This window comes from Anser anser (assembly GCF_964211835.1).
Source record: "Anser anser genome assembly, chromosome: 3".
Taxonomy (NCBI): domain Eukaryota; kingdom Metazoa; phylum Chordata; class Aves; order Anseriformes; family Anatidae; genus Anser; species Anser anser.
Window position 1 is genome coordinate 42,842,959 of NC_139722.1, and position 12,349 is coordinate 42,855,307.

Below are 12,349 nucleotides of genomic sequence, written 5' to 3' on the forward strand. Positions count from 1 at the left end.
AAGCCTGGCTCCTCAGCTAGTGCAAGTCAGCTCCAATCACCTCAGCTGGGAGAGATGCTCCCAGCTCTATCTGCTGCTTTGCAGCACAGCCAAGGATAACACACTTCATAGTCAGTCTAGCTGATGTGCACAACCTGACAGTGTGTTCACTTTTGAAGAAATAAGGTGATAAATTTTGGAAAGCAAGTATTCTAATTGACGTGTTGCATGAGTGCATGCCCAATGGAAACACAAGCTGAATAACAAAATAACTATATATGTTTCAATGCAAATGAATAATGAATGATATATTATTCTTGATTTTTCTTTTTTTTTTCCTGTGTGTATTCATATTTAAATGCTTTACACATTAACATTGTAGAATAGATACTGGATGAAATTAACAGGAAACTTGCAAATTATACTCATGGTGCATATTTTCAATCATTAATGTATTGTTTCATTGTTGTTAATGATAGAAGACTGGAATCTGTCTGACTTCAACAAATAAATTTAAATGCCTTTGGAACCTAAAGAATTTGTATTTATAGATATGATTTATTTTTATTTTTTTTTTTTTTTAAGGAAACACAATTGGTAATGTCTTCAGTAACTTGGGGAATAAAGTCACTGCAAGTTTCCTTTATGACATGTGCATGAGTCAAGTGCACATTCTGTGCTGCTTGTAATATTAACAATAAGCAGTTCAGGGGCTTCAAGTTGTAACATGTCATGTGAAAGAAATAAGTAGTCTAAAGAGTTAGTGACATCTGCATTCACAATCAAGAAAGCTGTCATATAGACTCAGTCCAAACTGTGCTTTGGAGGACTCAGGAGACATAAATTACTGAAGTATTTCATACCTAGCTTTAAGAGAAAACAGGAAATGTGGCGGTGTTTGTAACAAAATCAAGTATTTTTAGACCATTAATAATTTGCATGCCTCAATAATATTAAAAAAAAAAAAAGCAAGTCTCACTTTAATTTTCTGATGTTCATAAAAAAACTAACAAGTTCACATATAGTTGTTTTCAAAGTATTTTGTTACAAGTTGTGAGAATTGACACTGAATTAATCAAAATAGATATTTAACATCATATTAGAGTCCTTTTTTTAAAAGGCAAAACTGACAAATGAAATTCATAATTCCGCATTACTTATTAATAAAGAAAGTAAAAGAATTATTCTCTGGCAGAAAGTCATGAATCTTATCTCAGTGAGTTGAATATGTGTTACAAGTATAATTTAATTTAAATGCGTGTGTTATAGTTTTCAGAATGTTTTTATTTTTGATTATAAAAGTACCTATAAAGTTTATTTTTGATGATCAATGTACCCATAAAGTACATTTTTGTCTTCTTTAACCTTTTAAAAAATATCTGTTTGGTTTTGATTTTTTTTCATTGTTCAGAGCATAAAACCTCAATATTGAACAGATGCTACACTATCTCTTTAGAAGACTAATTTATTCAAGCAGTATCTTCAAGCAGTTTAATGTGTCAATTTTATGTGAATATATGCAAACACAGTGGTATAAATTGAGAAAGAAGCTTTGAACGAATGTGTTATGCATTATTTGAATAACTGATTTAAGCTTACCTACAATGGAGATCTTATTTTCAAGTATATCGTAAAAATGCATACCTGCCTTCCTGTCTCCAAAAGGCAGGAAGAAATGCGTCTAGCAACTCAATAAGTCTCCACTAGTTCTATTAGGCATCTATCTAAAGTTTCTCTGCCTCCAAGAAAAAGAGAGAGAAACATTATTCATGCAGTTCTAGATTTCTGCATTTAAGTAAGCACCTGTGGGCTTAAATTCAGAGAAGCACAATTCAGTAGGAGTTGTTGGAAGGCTTAGCTGTGAGCTTTCTTTCCTATTCTGCTGTCACACCATGAATACATACTGCAAAAATACTTTTTTGCTAGCACTTCCTGATTCAGTCTGATTGCAGTTCCAGGAGCATGGATTGCTCTGAAATGAAATGTAATGGTGGCAAAAGGCGAACTTCCAGAGAGATTGAAGTTGGTACTTAGAAAAACAAAGTTCTTTTGGAGAACTCTAAACTCTTTTGGATAACTCTAAAGTCAGTTATATTTTTTTTTTTCTCTCTACAGCAGGTAAACAGAAACACCATTCTCTAAAAATCTGATGAAAATCTGAAACAGATTTTTTTACTTGCAGTAGTTAAAAACAGGTTTAATTGAAAGTAATCTAAACATAATATCCAAAGAGAAAAATGTTGACACTAGAGTCACAATTAAGTTTTTATTAACCCTAAAATCAGAAGCAGCATTAAGAATTTATATTGGTATTATCAATTTGTGTCAATTTTAGTTGCAGTTGGTATGTCAACAGTATTTTCCCTCCCTGACTCTAATAGGAACAAAAATACAGAGACAGAAGAGAGTGCATCCTGAAGTTTACAGACAGAAATTATACCTCCATGGTCATCCATGGTTTATCAACAAAATACTTTACAGACTCTCCTGATCTCTTTGCAGTTAGTAGTTCCATCTCCATCATCCAAATTCTGACAAAACTTAATTTCTCCCAACCAAATTCATAACATCACTAGGAAGTACTGGCATACACAGAACAGCAGATCTGTAACTTCAACTCTTCTGGTTTCTTTCCAGAATGCTTTAGACTCTCCTTCCCCACTATCTACCTCTGTAGCACCTAGTACAAAAACAACATAAACAACCTCCTCTTAAACTGCAAAGAAAGGCGAATCTCCCTGACTTTCATTCATCCCACTCACATGACACTCTCCCACCACCTTCATCAGCTGCTTGCACTAATATGTTAGATAGGAATGTGAAGCAGAAGGTGGGCAGGGCAAAGATTTGCAGGAAAATAATCCCTTCAGCTGCCTTTGCAATCCAACAGAGATTTTTTTTTTCTTTTTTTTTTTTTTTAGTGAGAGCTGTAGATGCTTGAAAATGTATTCTGTTCTCTGCTGTCAGTTGGACACTGTACCATCAAAGCTTTTGTTATGGTGGTGACAATTTCTGAGCTGTCTGTGTTGATACAATCCTCATGCTGTTCTTGGCTAGGTGAGTCTGGCTCTCAGCTCTGATGAAAGGAAATGAAGTTCCAAATCATTTCACATTCAATGAATGACAAAAAAGCTGCAGCCTGTTTAAAACTAGAGACAGTCTTAGTAAATCAGAAATTATTTTAGTGTCAAAGTATGAGTAAATTATAAAATTTTGTATGTGTACTTAGTGCTTAAGGAGATAATCTACAGTTATGATAACCTCTAAGAAATATTATCTAAATGTTGTCACTTTCTCAACAGTACTGTGTGTGTTTTTTTTTTCCTTTACGGATGCATGTACATGATAACTAGACTTTTTTTTAACATGAACATACCAGTTCTGCTGAAATTTTTGTGAAGAATGTTTTCTCCTAAGCCAGCTGGTTAGTGGGTGTGAGTCATGGGCAGCAAGCAAAAAGAAATACTAGGGAGTAATGATGATGCTCTGTTGAAATGTAAGTGAAAGAAGTTCAAGTTTTTCTTAGAGGCAGGTGACTTTAACCCCCAAACCACTGTGATATGGATTTCTGTCATTTTGGACCTATATGTTTTGTGTAAGTAAACATTCACTAGCACAGAGACAGGATAAAGTATCTTCTATGATTCAAATTAATGCTTTTGCTGTCAGACTGTAGTCAGTACCAAGGCCCTGACTGTAGTTAGTAAAAACTATATGTATGGCCTATTTTATCTCAGGATGGAATTATGGAAATTATCTATCTATCTATCTATCTATCTATAACAGATTTGCAACCTCTCTCCATCTGTCCCATTTAAGAATGTGCCTTTAGGCAACATGCTGATACTCAAAGACTTCAATGACTGATATTCCAGTATGAATACTGCAGTATTCCAGTACTGCATATGAACTTATTTGTAGCATTTGGCTGATAGTATGGAGAATCCTAAAATGCTACCGGGGGGGGGGGAAGTAAAAGTAAAAATATGTCAGAAGCTTTAATTAACACTTACTGCACACGATCTGCCAACCTGCTGTGCATAGGCAGTAAATAAAAAAAGGCAGAGAACTGAAGGAATAGTCCATGTTCATTTATTTATCTAAGCTGAGACAAAGGAAGAGTTGCTGGCACTGGGATTTAACAGAATAGCATCTTAATTGCTTAGCAGGATGAGAAAGGTGAGTGGCTAACTATTGCCAGTGAGAATTCTGTCTATTCCCTTGGGAATCTGGTTGTTTTTTCTTGTCTGTATTTTTTTTTATTATTTTTATTTGTAATATAATTTATATATCTGTATAAGGTTAGCAGGTTGCAGTTAGCAAACTGTTGAATTCAATTTATTTTTGTTTTCATGATAAAACTTTAACCCTGGAGAATTTTTTTCCCTCCCTCACCCCCACCCCCCACACCTTTTCCATTTAGCTGGGTTGGGAGTATATTCAGGTGCTAGAGAGAAAGTTTGTTTCATTTTTTCCTGCTGTAGTTCTATTGATAAGTTAAAATTCACTAGCCAAATTATTCTCTGTTTTGAGATTTTAATTATGTTTGCTGTAGCAATCTGCCTCCTCACCTTGATAGGGCTAGATATTTACAGAGTCTATAGCTTTGTACTCAGCCAAAATACTTTTTGAAATCAATCAGTTTTGCTTGAATGAGTAATACTAAGAAAAGATGTTTGAGATTTAAATGTAGTCAGCACATTCTAAATACTGGAGTTATTACACTGTTTTATAAACAGGTATATTTCCTGTGCTTTTAAATAAATGTTTCAAATATAACTAGAGGGGTATCCTTACACTGTGATCACTGTTATTTCACATCACACCTTCATGGACCAGGGTTATTGTGTACAAATTAGTAGTCTTTCATCTAGAAGTTGAAGTGGTGCGATCTTCAGCAGGTCGACATGTTCTTCCAGTACAGAATATTTTTTTTCAAAATAACACCACTTTGCAAGCTTGCCTTCTGATGGAAAACCATCAAATAGCCAAATTAGCCAATTAGTCAAATAGCCAATATTCTTGAGCACAATTGTTAAGCCAATTTAGGCAGTTGCTTCCTATGTTTTTGTTTGTTGTATATTTATTGTTTGTTCATTTTTTGTTTGTTTTATTTTTAAAGGTTGAATCTTTTCATCTATCTTAAGGTTCAACATTTGGAAGTGGAATCTTTTTTATTTTTATTTGTTTCTCATCTGACAGGTGTTCATTCAATGGACAAGTGGGTGGGTCAGGGTGTGGGGGAGATTAAGTTGCCTAAACACATCATCTAGTGTGGTTTGGAGTTTCAGCTATAAACTGAAAATACTTTAGGTTTTCTAAAATCACAGAATAAGTGTGTTAGGGCAGGTAAATCTCTCACACAGTGTCTCAGACATGGACTTTTTGGTTTCTTAGCCAGTAGAGTACATAATTTAGTAGTCTAGGTGGTCACAAGTTTAAAATTTCAAGTAATGTTTCATGCCCATGCTCTCACCACACAGCAGTAGGGAGGTAGTATTAGCTGTATAGGTCCTAGTGAAGGCTTATGTTTACGTGCACAGTATTTCATACTGAATTTCCAGCACCTGTTGGAAATGTAATCTCATTATACATATTGCATTTTCTGTATTTGTATTTTGTTTCAAAACACAGTGTTCTAGTGAATTTGTGTGAAGAGCCTGGCTTTTCAAATCTATATCAAATCAACAGTTTAAAATAGTATGTTCTGGATCATTTAGCAGAATATTCATCAGCTTCCTAACACTTTTGTGAATCTAAGAGGCACTATCATCTCTAAAGCTGATTTTCAGTGGATACACTTTATGAAGTAAAACTTCATAAAGTAAACTTCATACATACTGATTGCATGCCATCGTTTTTAGTGTTGTCAGTTTTTCCTGAGCCTGGTTTTAGAAGACAGCTGAAAAGGTAATGTTCTGCCAGATAATGTAGTATCCACTTGGATTTCATGAACTGGCTGATGCAGTCTCTTCTTGATTTCTGATACAGTTCTCATATTAATGTTAATGATAGAGCAGTATGTCAAAATTTTGTGTCATCTTCTAGACTATGCCCATGAATTTCTAACTTTTTAGAGAAGTTTGTTTGAAAAAAGTGTTTTCACTGATTAGACTGTTGTTTGATTAATATTATGCCATTATAATATAAAAATTTATAGACAAACTTAGAGGCTTAGCATTTTATGAGACATATAGACATATTCAGAAAATACTTTTTATGATATGTCTTATTGTATCATGAAAACGTTTCTGAGGCATGCGAGCTGGAAGATATATACAAGTGTTGTTTTTTTTTGTTTGTTTTGTTTTAAGAACAGGAATGTCTGTGAAAGTTAGAAACCAATGAATTGCAGTTCAGCACAGCTACAATTTGATCCATGTTAAAATAAAAATGAGAGAGAGAAACACGCTGAACACAGAGAGTAAATGTAGTTCTGAGAAACAGCATTAGTAGTGGGGAAAAAGGACATAGGTGTACTGTTTCTTGAATTAATTTTAGGTCCTATTCTAACTGCTGGCATCCAGAAGAGAGAAAAATGCTCAGCTGAATTGTTCCATTGTTGTTTAAGGCCCCTGTGTTTCTTGAGGACCTTAAATGTCAGCTCGCTTTGATGCCAGCAAGGTAATAAGGAACATATTTTACTGTTTTAATTTCCTGATTTAGTAACATTATTTCTGGCTTTGAAATCAAGGATGCCAAATTTTGCATCTCTAGATTAAACTTGCATGCTTTTAACTTTAAATTTCTGCATTGTTTAAGAGTGAAGTCGTGTATACTGAGAAATACGAGACGCTTTCTGCAGAAACAAAGGATGTACATGCAATGATGCACTCAGACAAACTCTCAGAAAGCTGAGATGAATCTAGGAATATCAAGATTTGTAAGTATGTTTCCTGTTTTGCTGCAGTGTTTAAGGACAAAATGACAGTTTACAAGGCAATGTTTCCCCAGAAAAATATTGCCTTTTCTGGGGGGAAAAAAAGTGCCTCACAGCTCTTGCTGCTCCCTGGTAAATTGAACGCAGCCAGGTGCAGGCTGAAGCACTTGCAGTGGTCCTGATGACTGCTGAATCTGATCTTTTGCTGGGATTTATGAAAAGTCTCTCCCAGCTGTAATTTCTTGACTTGGACTGAACAATGTTTGAAAACAGAAGTCAGTCAGAAATAGAATTTTGATGTCTTTTGTTTTTCATTTGCTTACATTTTGATCCTAAATTGAATGTCAATCAGAGTTCAAATTCTGACGTTATAAAACCAACCTTAGCAGTTTCTGAGGAAGGGAAAAGAAAGGAAAGGGATACACATGACTGATTAGTTGTTAGAAATCACTAACTTGATCCAGACTTTTGTTTTTCATTACTACTGCTCTTCTGTTGCATGTCATCCTTTCAACAATTTTTCTTCTTATGAAATGCACAGAAACAGTGGCTGTATCAGAGTAAAACAGTTAAACCAAAGCCACAGATGACATCTGGTCCAGACACTTTCCAGTTCTTTGCTTTTAAAGGTTGTCTTAGTCATTTTTGTTATTTGTGTTTATATTTTCCTGTTATTGAATCTCCAATTGAATTCAATTGAAGTTGTGCAGTTCAGCTGACTTATCCCACATGTTCCTCCAGATCTTGATAATGTATTCTGGGTCTGTGAGCTAGGGTTTTCCATGACTGATCTTCTAGAGATCTCTTGAAATAATCTTTTTGGCTAGCCCTGCAGTGTTATTTTAATTCTCTTAGTCTGCCTTTATTTTAACTGAGACAATGATACAGTGTTTTAGTTCTTCTATGAATGTTTTGCCATCTGAGTCCCCTATTCATTTTGAACATTTCCTCATTTTTTCTGATTTTATCACCTTTGCAAATAGTTTAAGGTTGATTTAACATCCCCCCCCCCCTTTTTTTTTCCACTCAAAGCATGATTTTCTATGATTTTTTAGGAAGCTGGAGTTTCTTAAGGGCTGAGTGAAGCTGATGAATTCAACATCATTTCACAGACTTCTTCAGCAGTTTCAGCAGTTACTCTGACTCATCCTGTCAGACATTGACCTTGACTGAATTTTGGGATTCCTGGGCTTTGCCATTCGTGCAGTACTTGTTTCTGGCTTCTCAGAGGGTTGGTCAGACCATGATCATCCCAGGCAGTATCCTCAGCAATTAGCCATACTGCCCATCTGTCTGGTCTTATCTGGGGGCAGTGTCCACTTCCTAGTCTCAATATGTCTCACCCATCTTAAAAGAGAATGCTAGAGCCTATGTGAGTGAAACAAAACTAAGGTAGAGAATGGCCAGCTGCCACTTTCTTACTTCTGGTTATCTTCCTTACTGTTTTAAAAAGCCACTGTGTCCCCCTCCACATCAAGCAGTAGGTGGGAGATCTAAGTCTGGGCCAGCAGACTCACTAATGCACTCTGGTACAGGAGTGAGGGAGCCTGCAGCACCCAGAAGTGCTCAGGAAACATTTCTGGAGGAGCAGCCCTGTCTCTTGTGCTCCTGAGAAGGCTTGTTTTCTATTTCTGTCTCAAAGCCATGATTTTGGTGCTCTAGTCCTCCTGCTGTATCAAGTAGCAGCTCATCCGCCTGTGCTACAACTGTCTATGCTTATTAGTATTTGTAATTTATTTATTTATTTATTGTTGTATGTTAGCAACAAAGAGCACAGTGAGATCAAGGAACTGTTTTGGGCAGATGACGTACAAACCATAATTAAGCAGTAAAAATACACCAATTGGAAGTTTGTGATGAATATATATAGACATACAGCAAAGATAGAGATCTACAGTAGTCAGCTTCATCAGGAGGTCTCTGTCTGTCAGCAAGCTAATCATGGCTACAGTTTTTTGTTTGGTTGGTTGGTGTTTTTTTTGTTTTGTTTTGTTTTGTTTTCCCCCTGCCGATCATATGTCAAACATGTTGGGCTTCTTAAAACGATTTGACTCTCTCTATCCAAACTGGGTCTCCCAATCTGCAGTAAGGTGGCACTACGTATGGCTCTGCAACAGGCCTAAGCTGCATTTGTCTCTGACATTTTGTAAGTTAGTGTTTTCTTGGGAAACAAAGCTTGCCTTCACTGTAACTCTGCATAGTACACAAAAACATGTACATATGAATATCTTCATATATATATATATATATATGAGCAGCTTCATAGCAACAAAAAAATGAGCTAGAACTTGTTAATTTACAAGAAAAAAAATCGCAGTAATGTAGTTTCCTCCACAATGCTTTGTTTGTTTGCTTGCTTTTCTGGTAAGCTTCTCTCTCAACTAAATCCTGTATATGGTGCAAAGCAGAGACAAACATGATCCTGTGAGCATGCATAGAGCTGCATTCAAGAAGCAAGGCACTTTCCTTATTAACTTCGAATTGCTATTATTAAAGTCACAGGCTTTCAGAAAAAGGTAGGGGTTTTTTTGTTGTTGTTTTGTTCTTTTAATGTTAAGTCGATCAAAGGTAAAATAACATTAAAAAGCACGGTGGCTTAGTTCAGTTCTACCATAGTCTTTTATAACCAAATTAAATGAAAAAAATGTGAATTAAATACTGAATTAACTACTCAGGTACAATTTATGTGTCATTAACCTCAGATTAAATTCTATTACCAAGAAAATAAAGCTTTCAGGGGAGTCAGTACATTTTTAAAGGGGAAATGGAGGGCAAATAATATTTCCATAATTAAAGTTTTAAATCAAGTTAGATACACTGATCCAAATAAAATTACATCCACATTGCAATATGAATCAGAAGTTGTAGAAAACACCATTCAATTTAGTTACTAATTGTAAGTGATTATTTCTTGAGTGATGGTGTTAAATTCTGAAGTTATATTAGAGGTAGCATATTTTAGACATAATGTTATGGCTGGCTGACAATTTTCCCTTACTACATGTGACAGCACTACTGCTTTACAGCTTGCACTGCTGTGCAAGGTTTTGAACTTCTGTCTGCTAATTCAAAAAGGAGATTTTAATTCTAAAAGGAGTTAGTAGCAAGGCATTTTCTGTGAATGATCGCTCTCACACAGAAAGTCATTCTCTACTCCCTCTCATGATTCACTGAAGGCAGACTCGTTAACCTTTCTTAGAGTTTATTATGGAACTGCTCTTATTTCTCTGGCTTATGATGAAAGGGTTAGAAAGGAATGTCTGTTAGCTATATACAAGCCATTCTTATTTATCATTACTAATACTACAGTTATCTGTATTGAATGGATTTTATTCTACATTCTTGCATCTTTCAATAGAATAGAGAAGCAACTGGAATAGCACCATTAAAGTAATTTGTATAAAATAAAAACAACATATCCAAAAAAAGAAGAAAAAAAAAAAGAAAAAAATATATTTGTTTATGCCAGTAACGTAAAAGTCTTCTTGTAACTATTCCATTTGCAAATTAGTAAACAAAGATAAAATTACATTTTCAAAGAGAATTCTAAGTACCTCCTCAACAGGATGAATACAAGGATTTATATTTCCACTGCTTTGAAAGATTTGTCATGTTAAATATATGTATATATGCATACCTGTGCACATCTACACAATCTTAAAAATACAAATAATTATAGAACACCCTTATATTTTCAGCTCCTGGAAATGCCTCTTGTGATATTTGTCTACAAAACTTTAGTGCTGGGATAAGGTCAATGCACCAGAAAAGTTGGTTTCTAGTTTAAAATACAAAGTAACGATTGATAATTATAGCACTAAAATAAATAAATAAATAAATAAAAACATGCAAGGGGGAAAAAAGTATACCCTGTTTTTTGACACAATCTCTTGAACAGAACTAGAACACTGTCTTATAACAAAAAAATACTGTAAATATTTCTCTTTCAATATATGTGAAAACAATTTACTAGCAATATTCAATATATACTGTATAATACTGTTTTCATACAAACTGTAATATACTGACAATAGGGCCTCACAAGCATTCTTCCATTTTTCTAATAGTTTTACTTCTTTTTTTACTGTCATGAACTAATTTAAAGCATTAAAGGTCTTAAATTAAAGCTGAGCAAGAATTGTTGATGCATAGGAAATATGTAACCCCTCTCCAGATTTACAAAATAAAATCTTTTGTGGGGTAGAGGAAAAGCATATTCATAAACTGTGGTCAAGCTAAGGTCTAGTGTAACATAAATAATGAAAATATAAATACTGAAGCACCCCAGATGCTTTTATTAAGCAAAATATTTTTGTCTTTTTGAAATGGCATTTTTATTAGTACATTAATTTATTCTGCCCAGCTCAAATTTTCCAGTATCATATTACATTATTACACATTGAGCAAAACAGAGTGGAAATATGCAATTGTTTCAATGTTGGACATTCTTTTTCCAGAAAAATAAACTTTTTGACATATCCAAAGGGAAAAATGTTATTTCAGAGGAGTTTGATGTCTGTATATTATTAATAAATTTGAACTTATTTTCCCTTTTGTAGATGAATAAATGTTAAGTAGCTTGCCAGAATTTTCCAAGCATTTTTGTTGAATATGCATTCACAGACCTCTTGAAGTTTTATATTGGTGAAGGCATGAAAAGCAAAAGTTTTATATTTAATCTCACTTATTTATTTTTTTTCAGAATTACCCATATTAGTATGTTATGTTTTCTGTATTTAAAGCCCTACAAGGATTAGGACTTTCTTCCATGACTTTCTGCATGTGAAAATTTATGAACTTTTGTTTAATATATTCTCCTGGGACGGAAAGGGTTAACTACCTTTAAAAAAAAAAAAAAAAGGTAGAATTCTAAATAGGAAGCTTTGGCATTATCCTTGAAATTGTGACTTAAAAATTAGACAATAATTTGGCTTCAGCATTAAACATTCAAATTATTGTATTGATTGCCTTGATCAAATTATCTAATTAGAATTTATATCCAAGTAGATAGCAATCTTCTTAAAATTTATAAAGATAGATTATTTTTATAATTAATCTGATGTTTAAATTTTAATTCTATATTGAGTCTACCTTGATTAATTTGATTTTGATGTGATGTTGATCAAACAGTCCCAGTGAAGCTTAGCATTGGGGAGATTTTTTTTTATTTTTTTCAGGAAAGAAAAAGAAAAGAACAGAAAAGTGTGGGGAAAAAACAATCTTACAATGAGCAGCATGGGTCCATAACTGTGCAGGAACTGGGAGGATACCAGGTGGCCAACTTAAAAAGCTAATCTGTTTCCCCTAATTAGTCTGTGGTTCTCGCACATCCACCTCCTGTAATGCAACAGGGTTTAGCTGAATCAGTACAGATACGTTGAAGAGGAATTAGCTTCTGTCACTTGCTCCTCTTAAGACACGTTAACAATTCACTACTTGTTTACCAGTTTGTGTTACGTTACTGTGGCATCCTGATGGCAGCTGTTGATC

At 34.3% G+C, this 12,349-nt stretch overlaps 1 long non-coding RNA gene across 3 annotated transcripts; it reads left to right on the forward strand.

Moving 5' to 3' along the window:
• Nucleotides 1-1,861: 1,861 nt before the first annotated feature.
• Nucleotides 1,862-11,439, forward strand: LOC310897034. 3 transcript variants are annotated; one of them, XR_014582006.1, is made up of 5 exons: nt 4,167-5,328; nt 5,844-5,889; nt 6,481-6,603; nt 6,742-6,862; nt 7,915-11,439. It is a non-coding gene; the product is annotated as an uncharacterized lncRNA (long non-coding RNA). The 3 variants fall into 3 exon arrangements; XR_014582004.1 differs by lacking the exons at nt 4,167-5,328; nt 5,844-5,889 and adding an exon at nt 1,862-3,036; XR_014582005.1 differs by having other exon boundaries at nt 4,167-5,889.
• The last annotated feature ends 910 nt before the right edge of the window (nt 11,440-12,349 follow it).